Source organism: Hibiscus syriacus, unplaced genomic scaffold (genome assembly GCF_006381635.1).
Source record: "Hibiscus syriacus cultivar Baekdansim isolate YM2019G1 unplaced genomic scaffold, ASM638163v2 tig00110777_pilon, whole genome shotgun sequence".
Classification (NCBI taxonomy): Eukaryota; Viridiplantae; Streptophyta; class Magnoliopsida; order Malvales; family Malvaceae; genus Hibiscus; species Hibiscus syriacus.
In genome coordinates, this window is record NW_024062858.1 from 229,399 (window position 1) to 255,283 (window position 25,885).

The 25,885-nt window shown below is 36.4% G+C and overlaps 2 pseudogenes; one reads left to right on the plus strand and one right to left on the minus strand.

The window, feature by feature from the left end:
• Positions 1-9,227: 9,227 nt before the first annotated feature.
• LOC120139973 lies at positions 9,228-11,115 on the minus strand (annotated as a pseudogene).
• Positions 11,116-13,454: 2,339 nt separating this feature from the next.
• Positions 13,455-21,901, plus strand: LOC120139911 (annotated as a pseudogene).
• The last annotated feature ends 3,984 nt before the right edge of the window (positions 21,902-25,885 follow it).

Here is a 25,885-nt window from a genome sequence, read left to right on the forward strand (position 1 = left end):
ACTGCTTTAAGGAGCGAGAGGTCTTTTCTTCTCGATAGGAAATAATTAAATATTATTGTGTTTCATCCTAAAATTCAAAGAATATTATTTGAAGGGATCTTAAATTAAATTAAATTCGAACTCTTAAATTTCATTGCAAATACAACTAATTAATCGACTAGGTACCGATTTAGGGCGTTGTAGGGGTGCTAATCATTTTCCACGTGTAATCGACTCTCAAACTCAATTTTTTGTACGTAGACCTAAGACATTGTTTTAATAAAATTATTTTTATTAAAATGACAATTTTTTTGTGCCCAATCACACCCTAATCAAATATTGGTGGTGACTCCTCAAATCACACTTAATTTTAAATTAAATCTATTTAAAAAAAATTTGTTTCGACAATCTCTATTTACTTCATCCTAGTTTAATATTTTTAAATCTTTTTTGGAATTTAATTACTCTTAGCTCGAATTTTCTCATTATAAAGACGGAGAAGAACGTCGTACAAGCAAAAGAGGTTAGTGCTTCTTTAGATTGTAAGACCAGTTGAAATGGGACTAGGAATCTATTGTTAAGTCGTAATTTGTTGTGAGATAATTTTGAATTTAAGCTTGAGATTCTCACCGTGTCTTGTTGCAGTGATTGTAGGAAAAGTTCTGGCGGGATTAGAATTGATTTTATCTTCCATTATTCATTTTGAGGACTAGTTTCATATCTCAACCCATAATTTAGTGAGAGACTTGTTAAGCGCCTTTGGGATAGCTCCAGGCAAACTTATCGAAATTTCTTGGTGGATTCTCATCATATACTTTATTTTCTTTCATCATGGGAATAGGTGCCTTTGATGCTATGTTACAAAATCTATTTACTCTGAACAATGTTGAGCAGAAGACCTGTCTTGATATATTAAGCTTTACGTGGAAATGTACAAAGGGTTTTGAGTTTATTGAGCACATTATTGATTGGAACAACGAGTTAAAATTGGACTTGGATTATTCAAAATTTATTAAGGTAATTGTTGTCTGTTAATATGTTGTGTAAGTGTTCACGTAAGTGACAAGTAATATTATATTGAGAGAGTATTGTCTCCACAGAGATTGAGTTATGACTTTTAATCGATTAATTATTACTCACATACCACTTAAGAATGGATATAACTAATTGGAATGTAATGACTATAAAAGGTGTGATTTAAGAGGAAATAATTAACTAAATATTCTAATTTATTTTAGAAAAGTAGGAAGATCGTTGAATAACTCAAACAAGATTAAATGATATGATTAAGGCGATATGGACTACTAAAAGATAATCTAATGCTCTGAATAATGTTACGACTCAATTTCTCAAGTATATGGGGGTATTTATCTGCTGACTACTAACCTTAGGATGACCATATTAGTGAACTAGATATGTTTATAGAACTAAATATGATGTCTTTTTTTCTAAACTTGTGAAGGACGTGTCTCAATGTTTAGAGTTGCACAAAATATAACTTCGTATATTCTTCTTAAATTACTTAGTCATGAATTAATTCTTCTAACCTTTTCAGAATTAGGTTAATCATTATAAACCTGCATGGACAATCTTCAAAGTGAACATTCAAAATAATTAAGTAAAACAACCATGTAATTTAAACAACACTTTAAACATTAAACATAATAATAAGCATACATACAAACAGTTCTAGCCAAAGGAATTTAGTTCAAGGTTAGACTTAAAACCAAAGTTAAGTATAATATCATCATCATTAAATACAATAAACGAAAAGAAGAAGAAGAAGATGGAAGCTAAAAGTATGTTATTACAATCATCTCATGATTGGTTTTGAGGCATTCTCTAATATTCTGCTGAAACTGAGACTAAATAGAGGGGATTAGTAAGAAAGATGGAAGTGGAACGATGGACTAAGAGTATTGATGTAGCGGTTTGGAGTCAATGGGGTTAATACGTTGGCACCAGTTTTTACAAAGGCATAAGGACAATACCAATAAGATAAATGAGGAAGCATCGTCAATTTATCATTATTTTTAACTCGAGTGAATATTGTAGAAGGATACAATAAAAAAAGGCATATAATCAATGGAATATATGTATAGTTAATCTTATTTGAAATGTAAACTATTTGTATTAAAGCATATCGTAAATGGAAAAAAAGATATCGATTGCATTTGTTTCAGGATTAGATCAGATCAAATAGCGAATGTAAAATACAGTGTGGTGGCGAACCACTGAACTTAAAATTTAGCTCACTTCAAACAGGAAACAACAACATTCTTGACTAGTTTATCCACTCAAGTGATCACAGTTTTTCATGACCTTTTGAGATTCTATATTTTTTCATATAATTTTGTGATAGTATCGGTAATCTTTAATATGATCATGATAATTTTTTCCTTAAAACTTTGATGATTGAAGCATAGTAAGGATTCATGTGTCAGAAAAGCATCTATGTTTTGTCCAACTAGATCCCTGTCTAGTTGATGTCAAAAAGCCCTTCTCCGCTTCAAAGAATTTTGTGATAGTATCTACAATCTTTTGTGATTTTACATGATTGTATGCAATTCACTTCTTTTAATTTTAACAGAAAGTCGTAGTCGATAATTTATAATATAATTATAGACAATGAATATCGTCTGGTTTTAGAGATCTAAAGATATAAGAGATTAACATATATACAAACCTTTACCTTTACTGTTGTAGTCAGACCTAGGACCATATTAACTATTTCACATAAGACCGTCGATGGTTACATCATAAGATTATAGCTGATCAAAAATATAGAAATTCAAAGATTTAGAACAACGCTAAAGATACATCCTAACGTAACATGCGGAAGATCTATGGAGGAGGTATAACACTACCTAAATTATCATGAGTCATTATTCTACATTGAAACCTTGTTGATTTATCCATGTCCAGGTTCAACCGCAACCAAAATGAGTTTAAGATTGACTAGTGCCTAACACCACGTGGAATATGAATAATCCTATAACACCTACATGTGTTGATAACGAATTCACTGAAATAGGTTTTTTTTCCCTTTCTTTTTCTCTATCTCTAGTTTCATGCCGGAGTCAGTATTATCATGTCATCTTAGAAATTGGGTCGAATATATTCATTCTGAGTGTAAGAGAGGTGAAAGAGAAGGAAGAGCTTGCGAGACACATTGATCAAATGATATATGGGCGTCTCAATGTTTTATTGTGTGCAAGTGTTGGCAATGATTACAGTAAAGTTTCATACTCCCAAAATAATTCCTTTGTTTCATGTATCATTCTCTTAATTAATTTGTGGTCTGAAAATCAATTTGTTTAACAGGTGACTAATCAGTATCAAGCAAAGGTGGTTCAAATAATCATGACCCATGTGAGTTGATTACATGTCCCAACGGTACAGCAAATTCAAAGTAGTACAAGGCAATACCAAAAACTAATTTTCATAAAAAAGATTGTCAAAATAAAGTAGACCATTTATTAATGAAATAAATAAAAAAAAGGAGAATTACGCGTTACGTGTTTGGTGTAATACATACAAGCAGATATATATAAATATAGATTTGTCTGACACTGCGAGACAAAGTTATGTACAATTCAGCAAACAACCAGTTAATAAGCCCAGGCAACGACTGTTTAACAGAATTTGAGCAAATCTTAGGTGTTTTGTGTTTATTGTCTTCCTCTTTGTAGCCAATCAAATGAGTAACGGTTCACAGTTTCGGACTAAGACTTTCCATAGGAGGTCTTAAAGCAAAAATTGGTAATTCTAATATCATTGTTTCTGCTAATGTTCAAAGCATTGGATCCGATATATCTAGGGATACGTATTCGATCGAGTTTAATCAAGTTAAAAGATTTCGAGTTAGTCGAGTCCTATTTTATAACTCAAACATTGTTTGATGTTCCAAAGAAAGCCTAAATACCCAATCTGAAGTAGCTTTTAGCTCTCATTTGTCGTAAAAGAATACGAGAAATCATCACCACGTTAATGAGAAGATAATACAGTTCCTCACTAAAAAAAACCAACAAGATTCAAAATACATGTTGAAAATTCAAAGTTGGATCTGTTGAAGCTGAATTTTGTTGAATTCAAACTTGGGCAGCTAGAATTTAGGCAGCCAAAATTATTGAATTTTGGCAAACACATGGGCGGCAAATTTGTTTATTATTTTGTAATAGGTATAATTACAAAATTGAGTCATTGCACTTTAGGGTATTTTCAAAGATTAGTCTCTAAGTTTCAACTATAAATATCCTAGCTCATTTAGCTTCAAAATCATCCCAAAAATCATTTCTTTCTCCCAATACTAGAGAGCTTTCTTGTGAGTAGTGAGTGTTTTGTAAACACCTGTAAAATTTCTCTCTTAGTAAAAGATCTGCAGCAGTCCGGAGACATAAGCAAAATTGGCTGAACTCCGTTATCAATTTCGGGTATTATTTTTCCGCTTTTATTTCGCATTCTCACTAATCTGGTTATAGGGAAATTACTTGTACTCGATTTATTTCCTAACAACTGGCATCAGAGCTTTTGGTTGTGAATTCTGTCAATTTTTTACGAGGTTACTATTCAGGTTACTATTCATATGAATAGTGAATTTCATGAATAGTGAAATTCGGTCGGCGATACGAGTTTGTCGACGGAGGTGTTCTAATACATGACGGTTCGCAGAAATTGTCAGAAACGATCCAAACGAAGCCAGATTCGAGTGGGAGCGATGGCTGCAGACGAAGGGAATGTGAAAATTGAAAAGTTCGATGGTGCGGACTTTGGATTTTGGAAGATGCAAATTGAAGATTTTCTATACCAGAAAAATCTATATCAACCCCTCTCAGGAAAACAACCAGAGGGCATGAAGAATGAAGAATGGGCTCTTCTCGACGGACAAGCCCTCGGAGTTATCCGACTGACGTTATCCCGCAATGTTGTTTTCAACATAGCAAAGGAAAAGACCACGACGGGTCTTATGGCGGCTCTCTCCAGTATATGCAAGAAGCCATCGGCCTCAAACAAAGTTCATTTGATGAGGAGATTATTCAATTTGAAATGACGGAAGGCGCATCGGTGGCACAACACCTAAATGAACTCAACACAATCACAACCCAGTTGAGTTCAGTGGAAATTGAATTCGATGATGAAGTTCGAGCTTTAATTCTCTTATCATCTTTACTAGACAGTTAGAATGCTACTGTTATAGCAGTCAGCAGTTCGTCGGGAAACAGCAAATTAAAATTCGACGATGTTCGGGATCTGGTACTTAGCGAAGAAATTCGACGGAGGGAATCGGGTGAAGCATCAACCTCCTCAGCCTTGCACACGGAGTCTAGAGGGAGAACTTCAGAAAGAAATTCAAATCGTGGCAGATCCAAATCTAGACGGGGAAAATCAAGAACATGAAATAAAGATTTTACCTGTTATAATTGCGGCAAGAAGGGTCACTTCAAAAGAGATTGTCGAGCACCGAAGAAAAATACCGGCGCACAAGAATCTGCCAACATGATGGAGGAGACAGGTGATGCCATGATTTTAAGTGTCAACAGTCCGATTGAATCATGGATCTTGGATTCAGGGGCATCTTTCCACTCCACCCCATGCCGAGAAATCATGGAGAACTATGTCAGTGGTGATTTTGGGAAGGTTCATCTAGCTGATGATGAAACCTTGAAGATCGTCGGAAAAGGAGACATCCGACTAAAGCTGCCAAACCAGACCACCTGGAAGCTGACAGGAGTAAGACATATTCCTGGCCTAAAAAGAAATCTGATTTTTGTTGGACAGCTTGATGGAGAAGGATATAGTACAACCTTTTCAGGTTGTGAATAGAAGATTACCAAAGGAGCACTCGTCATTGCTCGTGGTAAGAAGACTGATACTCTCTATGTAACCTCAAATTTAGAGAATATCATTGCAGTAGCAGATGCTGATGGAAAATCAAACCTATGGCACCAAAGGCTTGACCATATGAGCGAGAAAGTGATGAAGACATTTTTGTCAAAAGGGAAGCTGTCGGATCTAAAGAATGTAGATGTCGGACTATGCGAGGATTGCATCTTTGGCAAACAAAAGAAAGTCAGTTTTGCAAAGATTGGCAAGACACCCAAGACGGAAAGGTTAGAGTTGGTTCATACTGATGTATGGGGACCATCTCCAGTTCCATCTCTTGCAGGCTCACTATATTATGTCACCTTCATTGATGATTCAACAAGGAAGGTGTGGGTTTATTTTCTGAAGAAGAAATCAGAAGTCTTTGATACATTCAGAAAATGGAAGGCCATGGTGGAAAATGAGACTGGTTTGAAAGTCAAGCGGTTGAGGTTTAACAATGGAGGAGAGTACAAAAATAGTATATTCAGAGATTTCTGCGCAAACAATGGGATCAAGATGGAGACAACAGTTCCCATGACACCATAACAAAATGGCGTAGCAGAGCACATGAACAGAACTCTGAATGAACGTGCCATAAGCATGAGGATACATGCCGGATTGCCTAAATTTCTATGGGCCGAAGCTATCAACACTTCTGCTTACCTGATCAACCGTGGGCCCTTAGTTCCCTTGGATGGTGGAATACTAGAGGAAGCTTGGAGCAAGAAAGAAATAAACCTTTCACACTTAAGAGTATTTGGTTGTATTTCTTATGTACACATAGACTCTGCTGAAAGAAGTAAACTTGATGCTAAGTCTAATAAATGTGCCTTTGTTGGTTATGGTGGTGATGAGTTTGGTTACCGATTTTGGGACTATGAAAATCGAAAGATCATCAGAAGCAGAGACGTCATTTTCAATGAGAATGTGATGTACAAAGACAGGTCAACCATAGAATTAAGTAGCTCCAATACCGAAGCTGAAACAAAGGAATTTTCTGAGTTCGAGGAGATTTCTGGAAATGATGATCAGATCAATCCTGTAGTTCAAGAAGAACCACGTACACCAGAACTGAGACGCTCCTCCAGAATTCCTAAACCAACCCAACGGTATTCTCCTTATTTGCACTACTTGTTGCTGACTGACAATGGTGAACCAGAGTGCTATGATGAAGCAATGCAAGTGGAGGATTCAGTCAAGTGGGAGTCTTCCATGAAAGATGAGATGGACTCGCTTATGTCAAATCAGACGTGGGAATTAGCTGAATTACCACCAGGCAAGAAAGCGCTCCACAACAAGTGGATTTACAGGATCAAAGAAGAGCACGATGGGAGAAAACGCTACAAAGCAAGATTGGTAGTCAAAGGTTTTCAGTAAAAAGAAGGTATTGACTACAATGAAATTTTCTCTCCAGTCGTGAAACTGTCTACTATCAGACTTGTGTTGAAAATTGTAGCTGCAGAAAATCTACATCTTGAGCAGTTAGATGTAAAGACAGCTTTCTTTCATGGTGATTTGGAGGAAGAAATCTATATGAGGCAGCCAGAAGGCTTCATAGAGGCAGGCAAGAAAAACCTGGTATGTAGGTTGAAGAAGAGCTTGTATGGTTTAAAACAAGCTCCTAGACAGTGGTACAAGAAGTTCGATAGCTTTATGAGTAGCAGTGGTTTTACCAGATGCCAAGCAGATCATTGTTGCTACATCAAGAGGTTCGACAATAGCTTCATTATTTTATTGTTGTACGTTGATGACATGCTCGTTGCAGGCTCATACATGCAAGAGATTATAAACTTGAAGCAAAAATTGTCGAAGCAGTTTGCAATGAAAGATCTGGGTGCAGCAAAGCAGATTCTTGGGATGAGGATCAAGAGAGACACAAAGTCGGGGACTTTGATGTTATCACAGGCTGAGTACATCAACAAATTACTCTCCAGGTTTAACATGCAAGATGCTAAACCAGTAAGTACACCTTTAGGTGTTCATTTTAGACTCTCCAAAGAACAGTCACCAAAGACGGAGGAAGAACGTGCACAAATGGTGAAGGTGTCGTATGCCTCAGCAATTGGAAGTCTGATGTATGCCATGGTTTGTACCAGACCAGATATTGCTCATGCAGTGGGAGCTGTTAGCAGGTACATGAATAATCCGGGCAAAGTACACTGGGAAGATGTCAAATGGATCCTCAGATATCTGAGGGGTACTACAAACAAAGCACTTTGTTTTAAAGATGGAGATACGATACTGACAGGCTATGTAGATGCTGACTTAGCCGGAAATGTTGACATCAGAAGGAGCATTACAGGGTATGTCTATACTCTAGGAGGTACTGCAGTGAGTTGAGTTTCTCAACTACAGAAGATAGTTGCTCTCTCCACAACTGAAGCAGAATATGTCGCTGTTACGAAAGCCAGCAAGGAGATGGTTTGGCTTCAAAGTTTCTTGGAAGAGTTAGGAAAGAAACAAGAAAACAATGTCTTGTATTGCGACAGTCAAAGTGCTATCCATCTAGCGAAGAATCCATCTTTTCAGTCCAGGACGAAGCACATACAATTGCGATATCATTTTATCTGGTCTCTTCTAGAATATGGGATTTTGAAAATTGAAAAGATCAGTGGAGCTCAAAATCCAGCAGACATGTTGACAAAGACGGTGACTACGGACAAACTGAAGTTGTGTTCAGCTTCAGTTGGCATGCTAGAATAACAAGACCAGAAATGCTGCTGCATTAATCAATGTGTGAAGACAAATTAAAATCAATCTTCAAGTGGGAGATTGTTGAAAATTCAAAGTTGGATTTGTTGAAGCTGAATTTTGTTGAATTTAAACTTGGGCAGCTGGAATTTAGGCAGCCAAAATTATTGAATTTTGGCAAATACATGGGCGACAAATTTGTTTATTATTTTGTAATAGTTATAATTACAAAATTGAGTCATTGCACTTTAGGGTATTTTCAAAGATTAGTCCCTAAGTTTCAACTATAAATACCCTAGCTTATTTAGCTTCAAAATCATCCCAAAAATCATTTCTTTCTCCCAATACTAGAGAGCTTTCTTGTGAGTAGTGAGTGTTTTGTAAACACCTGTAAAATTTCTCTCTTAGTAAAAGATCTGCAGCAGTCTGGAGACGTAAGCAAAATTGACTGAACTCCGTTATCAATTTCGGGTATTATTTTTCCGCTTTTATTTCACATTCTCACTAATCTGGTTATAAGAAAATTACTTGTACTCGGTTTATTTCCTAACAATACATAGCAGCAATATCAATATGTCCAGAACATTAAGACCAGAACATAAAGACGGTCAACAAGGAGAGGTGAATTGCAAGAAAGGAAACAAGCTTTTAGTCATAAAAGTAGCAGGTGCATAAACGATATTGCTATTCACCTACTCCTCAATGAAAGGAGAGGCAGTAATTCTCAATGAAGGAGCTCCTCTACTCCTCAAAGGAAGCTCCTGCATAAATGATGCCCACTGAACACCAAATCCAATATCAAAGTCCACAATGTGAATTCGATCAGCACCATCAAGAGCTTCAAGTAGAGCCTGGTTGCAGGTAAAATTTACAAATTGGATAACCGGAGAGACTTCAGAGAAAATCTTGTAAGCCCCCATTTTGAAGATAATATCAAAAGGGGCGGGGCTCCTCGGTGGTGGCGGAGAGACAGTTATTCATGAGCAGTAATTGCAAAGCCTCCTTGAAGTAGAAAGCAGCCCTTTGAAGGGGCTTACCTACTGGAGACACTTGATGATTGAGCCGCGCCAATATCCCTTGCGCGTTAGAAAAATTCCCAGTCCATACCAGCTCTGCAGCCTTGTAAAGCAGTTCGAACAATGTGGCTTGCCGTTGCTTGTGTAACTGGTTCAGATGCTGCTGCTGTTGAGCCATATCCTCTCTTGGACTCAACATTTCCTCTTTTGCCACCATCGGCTGCTTCTGCTGAGGAACAAACTGGGAACCCTGAGGAAACCCCGTATGTTATTGCAGCTGCTTTCTAGTAAACAACTCGTGCCCGGAATCAGAAAACGAGAGTTTTGGGATCTGAGAATAAAATTCCAAGTTACTAGGATTGAGACGCTTTGACAAAAGTTGAAGGAGGTGCTCTTCTTGAGGTAATGGCCAGGTAAAGTTTGGATTTTGAGGAAGCCATTGTTGATCCATGGAAGCAAGTGGGTTAAAAATCTGTGGTTTCTCATCTTGGGTTTCAAGATATTGAACAAGCTGCAGCTGCAGAGAAACGGGATGACCAGTATTGTTAGGTGGGGAAGTAAAAATCATATCTTGGATGTTTGTATTCAACCCAACAGTAGCACCAATAATCTTTCCATTCCCATTATTATTGGCATTTGGTACAAACCCAGAACCAGGAACACCACCGATATTCGGGACAGCGCTTGAAATCATATTACCAGGACCAGAACCAACAAGGCTACCCATTGAGTCAACAACCCACGGCCCTGTATTGCCTTCAAAATCAAATCCCAGATTTGGACCATTAATCTCACTCTGAAGTAGCTGTTTGAGACCCAAGGATTGGTCACCACCGATCCAACGCAGAAGCGAGTGGTCTTCACTCGGTGAGATGGTTGATTCTGACAGCATGGTCTCCCAATCTTCATGCCCCGTAATAAGGCCTATTTCTCTAGGAACCGGTTGCAGAAGCGGGTTCTTAGGTGTTGCTACGGTGGCCAATGTGATGGTGGTGTTTTCGGTGGAATCACCTCCTCCACCCGCATTGGCGGCACCGTCGTTGAAAGATGACGAGAGAGTGGATGCTGATGTGGGTGGGCTTTGGCTTCTTCTCATATGAACAGAAATTGGTTCTTTGCAGTAGAAGCCATTTGCAAAGGTAAAGCTATCACCTTCTTGCTGCTTTATCCACTTGTCTTGTTGACAAATCGGACCAAAACCCCCGAGTTCTACAACCCCGTCAGCCTGTAATTCAAAGTGCATTTGTACCGTATAGAAACGAAAATACAAATAAGCTGTTTTGGAAGAATTTGAGATCAAAAGAAAGACAACATTTTTATTTTCCTACAAAGCAAGAGAAATAAATTATATATATGGTTTCCTTCAAGATTTATCAAAACCACTCCAGCTTTCTTTGTATTCCATGAAATCAATCTACAAACTTCAATAAAAAAAATACCAATTTATCTTGTTCTTTCTCTTCTTTTTGAACTCCATCCTTTTTCTCATCTCCTCTACTCAATCTTGCAACAATTCCATTTTTTTCTGATTTCAATCTCTCTCTTCTGGAAAAACTTGTTCAGTTTGTAGACTTCTTGTTTACTTGTATCCCTCTTTCTCTCTCTCTCCCGTGGTGGTGTTGCTTCTAGTTTATTGTTTGCAGCTATGTAGTTTCAATTTTTTTTCTACCCTTGTGTCATCGCAGTACTCTGTACCCTTCTCTGTTCTGCCATGGATGCGTGCATCACAATAAAAGGAAATAAATTGCTTTCCCTCTTCTCAATTACTCTCTTCCTCTCAATAAATTTTGTAGATTTTTTCATTTTATACAGCCACGAGCCATCCCTCACCCCACCCTACAGTATTATTTTTGCCTCGTTTTAGAAGGCTATATATTGTGAAGTTCTAGGGATGTGAAATTCACGATAAGGTAAAAAATAAAACAACTATATTAGAAAAAGTTGGCGATTTTACAGAAAAATCACTGACATAAAATAATTATCTATTAAATAATATTTCGTCAAATTTTATTAATTTAACACACTTTTTGACAAGCTGACGTCACGTAAGAAAATACGCATATCACCATCAACACCTTAACATTTTAAAAATTAAAAAAAATAAAACTATAAAGACTAACATCATTATTTAATACATATTAATTCCTTAAGTTGAAGAGCTTAATGGGTTAGCTTATATAGGCATATTGAAGTATTTGGGTTATGTTTCTTGACAATGTGAGATAAAAATTAAAAGGTGTATTTATTGATGGACATATTTATATGTATTTACATTATCTTTAATTAGAAATATTAAGAATATAAAGTAAAATTTATGTAAAAAAATATGATAGTTTATATATTATTATTATTTTTATTTATTAAGTATTGATTGACATATCTTTCACAGATTCATGTTATTATTATTATTGATCGACGATGTCATCATCGACCATCGACCAATAATAACAACATGAATGGAGTGAGACTGTCTTCAAGCCTTTCATATGCGCTGGGTTCTCCCTCTTGTGTTTGTTTACCCCATACAAAGTGAATTTCAAACTGGTCTTATAAATGGGAATGAAAGGGAACATAACCTAAATTCTAATTGCCTCTCATTGTATAGCTGCCAGCAATTGCATCTAGAGCTGACTTCTAATAATACGGTAAATATAAACAATGGTTTACAGTCTAAAATGGAATTCTCGACTGGAAAAACTCATGATCGATTTGAGAATGGAATAACATTTTCGCCTAAGACGCCATTATATCAGCCTAAGCTGAGTCCTCTTAATTCTGCTCAGTTAGATTCACCCTTTTGTGAAGGCTCTGCATCAAATATCTCCAAACCAAATGGTCTATGTGCTGATTCATTTGATTTTAAAGAGATATTAACGGACGAAAGTTCTAAGAAACTCCTAGAGACCTGTGCTACTTCATGGTTGTATTCACGTAATCTATTGCGTGGAAATATTGTCGCACACTTAACAAATGATAGATGATCAGACTTACATCAGGATTATTGATAATTTATCCATTTTGTATCACTATATATTTTTATATTTTTTATTATATTTTGGAGACACGAGTTTTTGTTACTGTCTTTATATATATATATATTTGTATCACTAATATTTTATATTGGATATGACTATATATGGTTATTGATATTAGTACACTTCCATGCATAATATTATGGATTTTACCGGATGGATTTTATAATGGTTTTACAAAGTTTTTCTGGGATATGATATGCAATTGACTATATTTGATCGTAACGTTTGAGTCGGGTTTAGGAGGTTGTCTGAGTCGGGTTTAGGAGGTTATATTGATTATGTGGGGGCTCATTAGGATACAGTGTTTGTGGATCTAAAGAGATGGATCAATTGTAGTAGATTTTAATATCATTTTTTAAATTCTATTCTTCGATTTTTGGAGAGAGAGAAAAAAGCATAAGGATAGGTGAAAAATCATCAGTGATTGATTGTCCACTTTGCATCATCAAATAAAGAATCTGACATTAAATGTTCAAACTTTTATATTCGTGTACTCGAATATGAAACTTTAAAAACTAATAATAATTCTTTAACTACTTAATTTAATTTTAGCTAACAACTTCGTATCCCTAAATAGTCTTGAACTAATCTCATTGTATATTTTTTCTAACTATAAAATTTCCCTAATTTTACCAAATTACTTTAATGTGTAAATAAGATTATTATATGGATAACATATAAACGAGATCCTAGTATAAGAAAATAACTATAGAACTGAACTTTAATATCGTGTTAAACATTTAAATTAAATTAATTCCTAATTATATTGTTTAATCGAGTGTAGTTCGTTTTTCACAGGTCCATATTTTGATGGCTTCGTCTTCAAATGGGCCATGGGTTTGATTGGTATTAAGTATTCACTATCAAAATTCCATAGCTAATCAATTAATTCAGGAAACCGCTGTTTGGTTTCAGAAGAAAACCCAAGGGGAAAAAACATGGTAGGAAGATTGAGCAACGTGGCATCACGGATCATGGGCGGAAATGGCGTCGTTTCGCGCTCCGTCGCCTCCTCTCTTCGAACCCGTTCCGGTATGGGTCTCCCGGTGGGCAAAATATCGTTCCCGACAAGCCCGTAAGAGCTATCACTTCTTAATTTTTCAGATTTATTCATTGATAAGCATCGGAAAGGTTAACCTAAAACCCTAAAATTTTACTCTTTTTTGGATGCTTCAGCTTCCTGTAAATGACGAGCTTATGTGGGACAATGGAACTGCATTTCCAGAACCTTGTATTGACCGAATCGCTGATACTGTCGGAAAGGTAAGCATTTTTTTCTTTTTTTAGCTTCATTTTTGTTTAGGGTTGCGGAATCTTGGATTTTTTAAAGAAATTGACTTTTTTTCTTCCTTCATTCTTATTCTTATTCTTATGCTTCGTTTTTTTTTTCCTGAGCGTAGTATGAGGCATTAGCTTGGACGTGTGGAGGTTTGAGCTTCTTTGCATCTTTGGGATTATTGGCTTGGTGGAATGATAAGGCCTCTAAGATTCCATTCGTGAGTTCAAATCTCTGACTTGATTGTTTGATTTTGCCTTGGTTCAATTCAATTTTCTTGGTAGTTCTTGAATGTATTCTTGTAATATTAATATTTGTAGCTTTGGTGGTGTTCTTGGATTTGTTTCAAAATGGGAAAATAGGAATGTAGGATACTGGTAAAATCAAATGGTATCATAGTGTCACTCTTTTTATCTGCTGAGGAATTTTTAACTTCATGCTCAAGTGAGTTATTATCCCAAAATAGGGGGATACATTAAAGATATTTTGTCGTAGAAGACTTTAGCCCCTTTTTCCCATCAATTATTACGACTTGGAGGAAGAATTTTGCACAGGTTCACAATATAAAGCCGTTGTCCTTGGTTTTTCCTTGCTTTCTTCTCTGTTGAATTGGGAAATGTTTACAGAAATGCAATTACCCTCTTTGATGTATTGAATTGTTGAGGTGAGCCCTTTCCTTGTGGGCTATTATGGCTGCCAGTCTCATAGTTCCACCTGTTCGAGTTTGAAATTCTTAACGATCAGTTAGCAGCCTTGACAATGTTTTTCGGGATTTGCAAGAAGCCCTTGTAGGATATATCTTGACAATATGTGTAAAAGGGGGAGGCAGTTACATCGCTCTAGAAGAGAGTTTACAACAGAGAGTAATGTGCTGGAAACTAGAAGTCTGAGCAATTGTAAAAGGGTATACAACAGGTCGAGGGAAAGAAGATACTGGTATGGGGATTTGTTGAACATCTCGTCTGAAACAGGGGGTGCCGTAGTTAAGCAGAGGGAGCTAGATGTTGATTCCAGTATTAATAATCAGCTCTGTTTATCAGCAGAGAACATTGCGGATGGGAGTCTTTTTCCTTTTCTTGACAATGGATCTGGGGGTGGGAGTGTAGGAAGGGAGATTGAAGGTTACTTTTCAGAAGGCGATTGCTTAAAGTCCAAATCTGGTTTGCTGATTAGAAGGAAGAGAAGAACTCAAAGGATCCTGTATCGTGAAGCCCTCGACCAGGTGAGCATTGATACAGCATCCTCCTCAGCTTTTTCGATTCTGTTGAAAGAAGCGGTAGAAACTTGGGAGGTTAGCAAGCTTTTGGGTGTGTCTTTTAAGGAAGGGAAAGAAGCCTTTTTGGATAAATTCATAGCTTTAGAGAAAGGCGTAAATGGGGTGAATAAAGGTTTGGTTGATTGAGGATTGTGTCTGCACCTATTTCCTTTTTGAAGATAACAAAGTTAGTAATATGTTCATGGAATGTTAGGGGTTTGGGGAGAAACGAAAAAAAGAGGGCTGTTCAGAATTTAGTCTCCAACTGTAATCCTACTTTTCTTTGGCTGCAAGAAACTAAGACTGAGAAATTTAGGAAGTCTTTTTTTAGGAGAAGTGGAATTAATAAGCTAAAAGGAATTTTGGAATCTCCTTCAGTTGGATCAGCGGGGGGCCTGTTGTGTTGTTGGGATGACAATGTTTTTGAGCTGGAGAGTCAGTTTGTTAGCAGGAGATTCATAGCTACTTTCGGTAAATTTCGGAGTATTGATTCCAGGTGTGGTTTCATCAATGTCTACAGTCCAGCAGTGGAGGAGGAGAAATCTGGTTTTTTTTGAAGAATTAAGCAGTTTTCTTAGTGGACAGACTTACCCCATTTGTGTGGGAGGGGATTTCAATGTATATTTACAAGAAGATGAGAAATTGGGAAGGGGTCAAAGTAGGAGTTCAATGGAGATCTTTAATGAGTTCATCCTTCATACGGGCTTGATTGATCTCCCTTTGAATGGGGGTAGGTTCACTTGGTGTAATAACCAAGATAATCCCACTTTTGTAAGATTGGACCGTTTTTTGGTTGATTGTCGTTTCCTAGAGCTGTTTCCGGGCGTTTTGCAGTCGCTTCTACCAAGATCTTTGTCAGATCATAATGCTATAGTTCTGGAGAATAAAGGAGTGGACTGGGGTAGAAAACCGTTTAGATTATTCAATTATTTGATGGATGAGGAGGGTTTTGAGGATCTGGTTGTTTCTTCTTTTCAGAGTGGTAAGGATAGTCAGAATGAGGCAGGCGTTTTTAGTCTGATGAGGAACACCAAACATGCAATTAAGAAGTGGTCTGGGAACAGAGATAAGTATCCAGGTGCTTTGATTTCTGAGTTAGAGAAGAAAATTTCGTTGATAGAGGATGATATTCAACAGAAGCAAGGAATTGTTGACAGTGAGGTATTAACTGAATTGAAAAATCTTAGAGCAGAATTGTGGAAGCTTCACAAGATTCAGGAGCAGATCTGGTTTCAGTACTCGAGAACTAATTGGATTGTTGATGGGGATCGCAATACTAAATACTTCCACACTTGTGCTACGATTAGGAATAAAAGGAATGCTCTACTTGCTTTAAACTTCAAAGGAGAAACAGTTGAAGACCCAACTGCAATTAAGGCCATAGTTAAAGAGTATTTTTTTAAGATCTATAATGAACGAACAACTTTAGAAATTGATGATTTGAATCTGGATTTTCCCAGAATTTTTTTGGAGCAGAAGCAGTTCTTAGAACAGGAGTTTTATGAGGAGGAAGTGTGGGATGTGGTGAACTCTTGTGGCAGCAACAAAGCTCCGGGTCCTGATGGCTTTAATCTGGGATTTTTCAAGAGGTTTTGGCAGGTCCTTAAGGTAGATATTATGAAATTCTTTCATAATTTTTACCTGGGGAAGGAATGGGAACATGGAGTAAATCACACATTCATCACTCTTATTCCTAAGATTTCTAACATTGGTGGGCTGGACGATTTTAGACCTATAAGCCTTGTTGGTGGATTGTATAAGATACTCTCTAAATGTCTGTCAAGAAGACTTAGGAGCTGCATTTCAGATTTGATCAGTCCAAGTCAATTCGCTTTTATCCCCGGTCGGCAAATCCTGGACTGTTCTCTTATAGCAAATGAAGGGATTGACTTTTGGAGGAAGAATGGTTTAAAAGGGTGTGTTTTTAAGGCTGATTTCAAGAAGGCATATGATACTCTTGACTGGCCTATTTTGTTCAGAATAATGAAGGAAATGGGCTTTGGTTCTAGATGGATAGGTTGGATTTCGAAATGTGTCACTTCAGTAACTGTTTCAGTTTTGGTGAACGGAGTTCCTACTGAGGAAATTCCTATGGCGAGGGGTCTTCGGCAGGGCTGTTCCTTGTCTCCATTGTTGTTCAATATAGTTGGGGAACTCTTGAATCTATTAATAGCGAAGGCTGTTTCAGGTGGGCTTTTTTCGTGATTGGTCATTAGAAAAGAGGAGAGGAATTTTAATTTAACTCATTTGCAATTTGCTGACGACCTTATTATGTTCTGTGGGGCGTCGGAAAAACAGATCTTGAATGTAAAGAGGGTCCTTCGGGTGTTTGAGATTATTTCTGGTCTCCAGCTGAATTTAAAGAAGTGTAAATTATTTGGAGTGAACTTAAAGGAAGAGGAAATTAAGGATTGGGCAGCTATGATTGGTTGTTCAGTGGGCTCTTTTCCCTCAGAATATTTGGGACTCCCTCTAGGTCCACATAGGAACTCCAACATTCTATGGGATCCAGTGGTTCAATGCTTTAATAAGAGGTTAGCGGGCTGGAAAGGCTCCTCTCTGTCACTGGCAGGCAGGCTAGTTCTAATTAAATCAGTTCTGTGCTCACTCCCTATTTACTTTTTGTCAATGTTCAAGGTTCCAGCTTCAGTTTACAAGACTCTAAATTCTATCATGTCAAATTTTTTATGGGGTGGTGGTGATGGGAGAAAGAAGATACATTGGGTAAGCTGGTCCGATGTTTGTAAACCAAAAATTGAAGGAGGCTTGGGGGTTCCTAATTTAAAGGTGGTGAATAGGGCACTTTTGGAAAAGTGGGCTTGGAGGTTTGCTATTGAGAGGGAGGCGGTTTGGAGGGAAATGCTCTGCATCAAATATAAATTGGATCCTTCCTTGATGCAGTTTGACAGTAAAGTCTCTCCTAAACTTTCTTGGATGTGGAAAGATATGGTGAGGAATCATTATAATGCTGATTCGTTGGGCTGTAGTATCAGAGGTAAATATAGCTTTAAAATTGGCAATGGGAGGAACATTCGGTTTTGGCAAGACAATTGGACAATGGATCATCCTTTGATGGTATTGTTCCCTAGAATATTTTCTATTGCAGTGAATAAAGAAGGAAGATTATCTCAGTTTGGGGAGTTCAGTTCAGGGGGTTGGATTTGGAACGTTCAATTGAGGAGAGAGTTGAATGACTGGGAATTTGAGCAATGGGCAAATTTGATGGTTGTTATCTCTGATTTTTCTATTTCTGCTGATGCCGCTGATGGACTGTTTTGGAAGGGGAATGGGGAAGGGGTTTTCACTGTGAAATCATGTGTCAATCTATCTTATTCGGGTTCTCCCGATTCAGAGGAAGCTAAATTTTGGAAGTCTAATGTTTGGAGGGGTCTGTTGCCTCCAAGAGTTGAGACTTTTCTTTGGCAAGTTATCTTAAAGAAGTTGGCGGTCAAGACAGCTCTGGTTAAGAGAGGTGTTCAGGGCATAAATGATACTTTGTGTTCTTTCTGTAATCTTGAAGAAGAGTCTTCATCGCATTTATTTTTTTCCTGTTCGGTTGTTTGGCCAATTTGGATGAAATTCTTGGGCTATTGGAATTTTCAGTCGGTTTTTCATGCAGATGCAAAAAGATTCCTATTGGCTTGGAATGACTTGAAGACCAACTCTCTTATCTGGCCATTTATACCTGGAGCTGTTCTATGGACAATTTGGAAGACCAGGAATTTTATAGTGTTTGAAGGAGGGAAGCTTGATCGAGCAGAGATTTTCTTTCTAGCTAGGTGCAGGCTTGCTTCATGGTTTCTAGCTAAGGAAACTCATGTTACTATTTCCAAGGATGATATTATTGTTGACCCGTCCATAGTGGATTCCTACTCGTCCCATTCTAATCGGGTTTCAACCGTGTTTCCTTGGTCCCCTCCTCCAAAAGGGTTTGTTAAACTTAATGTGGATGCGGCTACCTCGAGTGATTGGAAGAGGAGTGGCTTAGGTGGTATTTTGAAAGACATGTCTGGTTCGATTCTTGGCTCCTTCAAAGAGCCTGCTGGTCCGGGGCCCCCAACTTTAATGGAATTGAAGGCTATCCTAAAGGGTTTAGATTTTTTTGAATCTATTCGTCATAGGGTTAAAGATAGATTGATTATTGAGAGTGATAGTCAGGTGGCAGTTGGTTGGATTAAGGATGTGGTCTCTTGTCCTGTTGTTTATGTTCAAATAGTTAAAGACATTATTCAAAAGCTTAGTGTTTTTGAAGGTTTTATTAGTTGGGTTAGTAGGACAGCCAATATAGAGGCGGATGTCCTAGCTAAGGAGGGTATTGGTTGAATTATGCTCTGTTAAGGGCTGTTTCTTTCTGGTTTTGTATCTCTTGAGGGAGATTGGTTTGTATTACTTTGTTATATTTGAGTTTAATGAATCCTAGGACACTCCTTTCCTCCTTGTGTGGATTAAGGAACTATTTTTAAGTTCCGTTAATCACCAAGGGGGTTTTATTGAGGCCTTTTATTCCTATCAAAAAAAATATGTTAGCACTGTCATATCACTTGCATAGATACTTCAAAGTTCTTGGGAGTTGACGTTAGATATTTAATGGGAAAAGAATGGAAACCACTGTTTACTTGTACAATTATATATTTTTCTTTTCATAATATACTCCAAAAATCTTCTTGAGAGTTGAAATTGAGAAATTTAAACAATAATGTTTCTACTAGAAGAATTGAGGTTTCCTGCTTGCATTTGGTTTAGAGTTCTGTTTGGAAGATTCCTTTACTTATCCTTCTGTGCATCATTAGTAGCGAAAATGTAATTAGAGAGAAGTAATCTACATTTCATTTGGTGTAAATTTTTTGACACTGCTGCTTGCAAGAATTTAGTTTGTTACAGTCTTAAGCGTATGTTACTTAATGGCATAGAGTGAATGATATTTCTGATGCTGATTGATATCTTTTCCCCTCTTTGATGTATTGAATTGTTGAGGCGAGCCCTTCCGTTGTGGGCTAGTATGGCTGCCATTCTCATAGTTCCACCTGTTCGAGTTTGAAATTCATAACGATCAGTTAGCAGCCTTGACAATGTGTTTCGGGATTTGCAAGAAGCCCTTGTAGGATATATCTTGACAATATGTTAGCACTGTCATATCACTTGCATATATCTTGACAATACGTTTACAGAAATGTATTTCCCGTCTTTGATGTATTGAATTGTTGAGGCGAGCCCTTCCCTTGTGGGTTAGTATGGCTGCCAGTCTCATAGTTCCACCTGTTCGAGTTTGAAATTCATAACGATCAGTTAGCAGCCTTGACAATGTTTTTCGGGATTTGCAAGAAGCCCTTGTAGGGTATATCTTGACAATATGTTAGCACTGTCATATCACTTGCATAGATACTTCAAAGTTCTTGGGAGTTGACGTTAGATATTTAATGGGAAAAGAATGGAAACCACTGTTTACTTGTACAATTATATATTTTTCTTTTCATAATATACTCCAAAAATCTTCTTGAGAGTTGAAATTGAGAAATTTAAACAATAATGTTTCTACTAGAAGAATTGAGGTTTCCTGCTTGCATTTGGTTTAGAGTTCTGTTTGGAAGATTCCTTTACTTATCCTTCTGTGCATCATTAGTAGCGAAAATGTAATTAGAGAGAAGTAATCTACATTTCATTTGGTGTAAATTTTTTGACACTGCTGCTTGCAAGAATTTAGTTTGTTACAGTCTTAAGCGTATGTTACTTAATGGCATAGAGTGAATGATATTTCTGATGCTGATTGATATCTTTTCCCCTCTTTGATGTATTGAATTGTTGAGGCGAGCCCTTCCGTTGTGGGCTAGTATGGCTGCCATTCTCATAGTTCCACCTGTTCGAGTTTGAAATTCATAACGATCAGTTAGCAGCCTTGACAATGTGTTTCGGGATTTGCAAGAAGCCCTTGTAGGATATATCTTGACAATATGTTAGCACTGTCATATCACTTGCATATATCTTGACAATACGTTTACAGAAATGTATTTCCCGTCTTTGATGTATTGAATTGTTGAGGCGAGCCCTTCCCTTGTGGGTTAGTATGGCTGCCAGTCTCATAGTTCCACCTGTTCGAGTTTGAAATTCATAACGATCAGTTAGCAGCCTTGACAATGTTTTTCGGGATTTGCAAGAAGCCCTTGTAGGGTATATCTTGACAATATGTTAGCACTGTCATATCACTTGCATAGATACTTCAAAGTTCTTGGGAGTTGACGTTAGATATTTAATGGGAAAAGAATGGAAACCACTGTTTACTTGTACAATTATATATTTTTCTTTTCATAATATACTCCAAAAATCTTCTTGAGAGTTGAAATTGAGAAATTTAAACAATAATGTTTCTACTAGAAGAATTGAGGTTTCCTGCTTGCATTTGGTTTAGAGTTCTGTTTGGAAGATTCCTTTACTTATCCTTCTGTGCATCATTAGTAGCGAAAATGTAATTAGAGAGAAGTAATCTACATTTCATTTGGTGTAAATTTTTTGACACTGCTGCTTGCAAGAATTTAGTTTGTTTGTACAGCCTTAAGGGTATGTTACTTAATGGCATAGAGTGAATGATATTTCTGATGCTGATTGATATCTTTTCCCTACTTTTAAGCAGACACCAAAGGTATATCCATATGACAACCTGCGTGTGGAGCTTGGTGGAGAACCATAGGTAGATCCTCATACAAGTTATATTAAGTTATTGTTGTTTCACACGTGTCCTCTGCTCTTTATTTTTTACTTTTGGAACTTAAATAATGGGTTCTTGGGGTTTGTTGCGTAAACAAATAAGCCTGTGTGCTTTGGTTCAGAAAATCTTATTAGAAGATGCGTATCCTTTTCTTTTTGTAGTTTGGTGCCAAATTCTGCAGTAATTAGCATATGATGCATCGTTATAGTGTTGCGGATTACAGATTGTGTTGTTCTTGAAAGCCGATCCTGATTTCACCACCGCCCAAGTTTATAAATGACCGGTTCCAAAATAATGTAAGATCATAGTATGTATTATTTTCTCTCTTTTTTTTTCGCATAATTATAAGGTCAATTTCTTAATTCTTTTTATGTTAAATTTGATCATTAATTTAAACAAAAAGTTAGATAATTGTTAATGAAAATCTTAAACTGCTTAACTTTTTACAACATTGATTTGTCATTTCGTAATTAAGTACTCCATGATAATTTAATCATGTGGTCACTGATCTAACAATTTTAGAATATATGGAGATAATAAGTTTATATAATAACATAAATTTATCTAATCTTCTAATTAGATGATGATATTTATCTACATTTGATTAGAGGAATTTGATAATATTTTTTATGTAATTTAATGAATTTATTTCCACTAATAAGTGGAATGGACACACCCTAGCAACTAGGTAAATTCTTATATGGCGTTTGGTTCGTTGGATTATTTTTGAGAGAATTGAAATATGTGAAGGGATTGGAATCTGAATATGAAATCTGTTTGGTTGGTAGGAAATTGAATTGGAATTCAATTCTATATTCTATTTGGTTCGTAGACATGTTAGATTAATTTGATTTCAGTAATGTAAAATGACAAAATTGAAATTCTTGTTTTTTTGCTTAATTTTAGTTTGTTTTATAATTTACATGTAGCAATATATTATAAAAATTTTAAAAATATTAAATTTTTATTTTATTGATTGATTATTCATTTCAATAAATTATAAAAATCATACTAATAAACATTAAAAGTTAAAATCATTTCAATTAGGGATGATCATAGGTCGGGTTGAGTCAGATTTTTGGTCGACCCGACCCGACTCGAGAACAAGGGAACCTCCACTCGAGACCCGATCCGACCCGAATATATGAATTAGAAACCCGACCGGACCCGAATTGAAATAATAAAAAAATATTTTTATTCAATAAAAATAGTGATTTAATTGAAAAAAACTATATATGGAGGGGTATTATTGTAATTATTCTTAAATATATAAGGTAAAATTATATTTATTCGGGTCGGGTCGGGTATTTTTCACCCTAAACCCGAACCCGACCTGAATATCACTTAAAAAAACCCGACCCGAATATCACATTTAAAAAAACCGACTCGACCTGACCCGAATATCAAACTTAAAAAAACCCGACCCAAACTCGAATTTTTTTAAAAAAAAATCCGACATGATCCCGAATTTTTTTTTTAAAAAGAACCCGATCCAACCTGAATATCAAACTTAAAAAAACCCGACCTGACCCGAACCCGAAATTTTTTTTAAAAAAATCCGACCCGAATACCAAAAGATTGACGAGGGTAGTATGGTTAAATTTCACATTTCCTCCAAAAGATTTCAATTTCATCATGTTATGGATGAAATTTATTTTCCCTCCCTTAATGGAATTAGATTCCAATCCCCCCTTTGAAAACTTGAACCAAACATGGGAAAATGGTGAAATTGGATTCCAGTTCCCCCTAATTCCAATGGATTTCAGCGAACCAAACGCCAACTTACAATATTTTATATTAAAAAACTTAAAAGTGACCAGTTGAGTCTAAATCTTAGGTTAAGTAAGGTGTATGAGAGCATCTAACTCACTAAAACAAATCTAATAGTTGATTTATAATTATATACATTTTATATATTATTATGTCCCTAGAGTTTCGATCTAGTGAGAAGTGTCACACTCCCAATTAGGGCATAAATTTTTCTTAAAATTTATTTTGAGGATTAAATTGAAATTTTAATTAAATTTGGGGGTTATAGTGAATTTTTATATTAAATTCGAATCCAAATTAGAAAGTAACTAAAACTAGAGGACTTATTGTGTAATTATATCATTTTTTCAAATGTGGGTTTAAAAGCCCAAAAAAAATCAAAAACTTTTTATTTCTGGAAAGTTTCAACCCTTTTCTTCTCTCTCTTCAACCTTTCATCTTTTAGTAGGAAATCTTTAATCAATGTTTGTCGTCGACTGTTGTTCTGTTTTTTATATCTCACACCATCGTGTTCTTTGCATCATCCCGAGTCCACCTGTGTTCATCTTATCTCCGTTGCCGCCGGCATGTGAGGGGGTGAGAAAGATCAAGTTTCCCACGTTGCGAAATCGAGCTCTCTGTCGTTCACCGCTATGAACCGAGCTTGGTAAGTATCTCAAAACCCTTAAAACGCATATAGAAATTTTTCCATAAATTTTTCGACCCTCGAAGGCCCCACACGTGCCCTCACGCGCCACCGCTGCGCGTGAGGAAGGTCCACTGCCTGATGGGATTCTAGAAGAGACCCGACCCAACCCGTTTGCATAACTCGACCCGCCTGTCCGACTCGATCTAACCCAAACCGAAACGGTTGACCGTTGATCGTTGACTGCCATTGACTTTTTCCGAAAACCTCCATCTTGATGTTTTTCGACGTATTGAGCCCAATTTTGCAATCTGTTTTGCCAAATTTTGACCCAAAATCCTTGAATCGAATCTGTTAATCCGAAAATGCTTAGTATTTAATTAGCATTTTTACTTATTTATTTGAGATTTGATTATGAAATTGATTCGAGTATATATTTTTATGAATGTACTTGTATTTCCCCCGACCGAATGTCGATTAGATATAGTGTTTCTTTATCATACTACTCAGACTGATACATGTGTGTTTCATGATGGTGTTACATTATTATTTTAAACTATTTATCTGAACTGCTTAAGATTTCTAATGATATTGAATATTTTTACTACATGATACCTGTTCTTTTAATATTGTTTATCTAATACCTGATTTACTGTTTATTTCTGATATAATATCTGATTAATGTATTTATGTATACGATTTCTGAGTATGGAATATTTTCATGTTTTAATCGATTAAACTACCGTTTTTACTTAAATACATACATATTTATTACTGTCAATTGGGGGTATTATTGGATGAAGTATATCAGGTCGAGTATATGACTTGTAAGACCTACACATTTTAGTGTTCGGATTGGGGTAGTGTTCATATTTTTAAAAAATGCTTGATGAATTGATTTTTACTGAAGTATTTTATATGTATGTTTTTATACACCGTAACGAGCACACTAACATTTTAGCTCATTCTGTAAATTTTAACCTTTTCAGATAGTAACAGTCCGTAGACTAGCAGACTTGGCATCAGGAGGACCGACTACTCCTATTTTTGTATCGTTGTATATCTCTATATGCATTTAGTTATACTTTGGTGGCAGTGTTTTCACTATTGTCTTGGTATATATGTATTACCGGTATTTTGTTCTATATATGTTTTATACGGTTTTCCGATTTATGTATATATATATATATATATGGTTATCGTATGAATCTTTCTTATGGCTAATTTCATATTATAATGTTATATAAATTTTAACGTCGTTTTAAATATGAAAAAAATTTCTAAATATGATATGTAACCGCCTAGATTTGGTTATAACGCTCAGGTTGGGTCTAGGGGATTACACTTGGTGGTATCAGAACCTTCGGTTTTAAACACTCGGGTTGTGGATGAGTCTTAAAATCTAGATTTTCAAGATATTTTAGATATTTTCAAAAATCGTCTCACCTTATTTTATGAGTCTTAAATATAATTGAGATTCTTGACGCTAATCTAACTTAGGTTCAAATTCTTTCTGTAGGGCTTTGTAGATTTATCCGATGAGTGGTGCGAGAGGTAGTAAGCCAGGCCGTGGTCGTGGTCGAGGGCGAGTTACTCTACCTTCTATTAGGATAGACGATCTGATGTCACCTCGAGATCATCATGTTTTGCATGTAGATCCGTTTATTTATCGT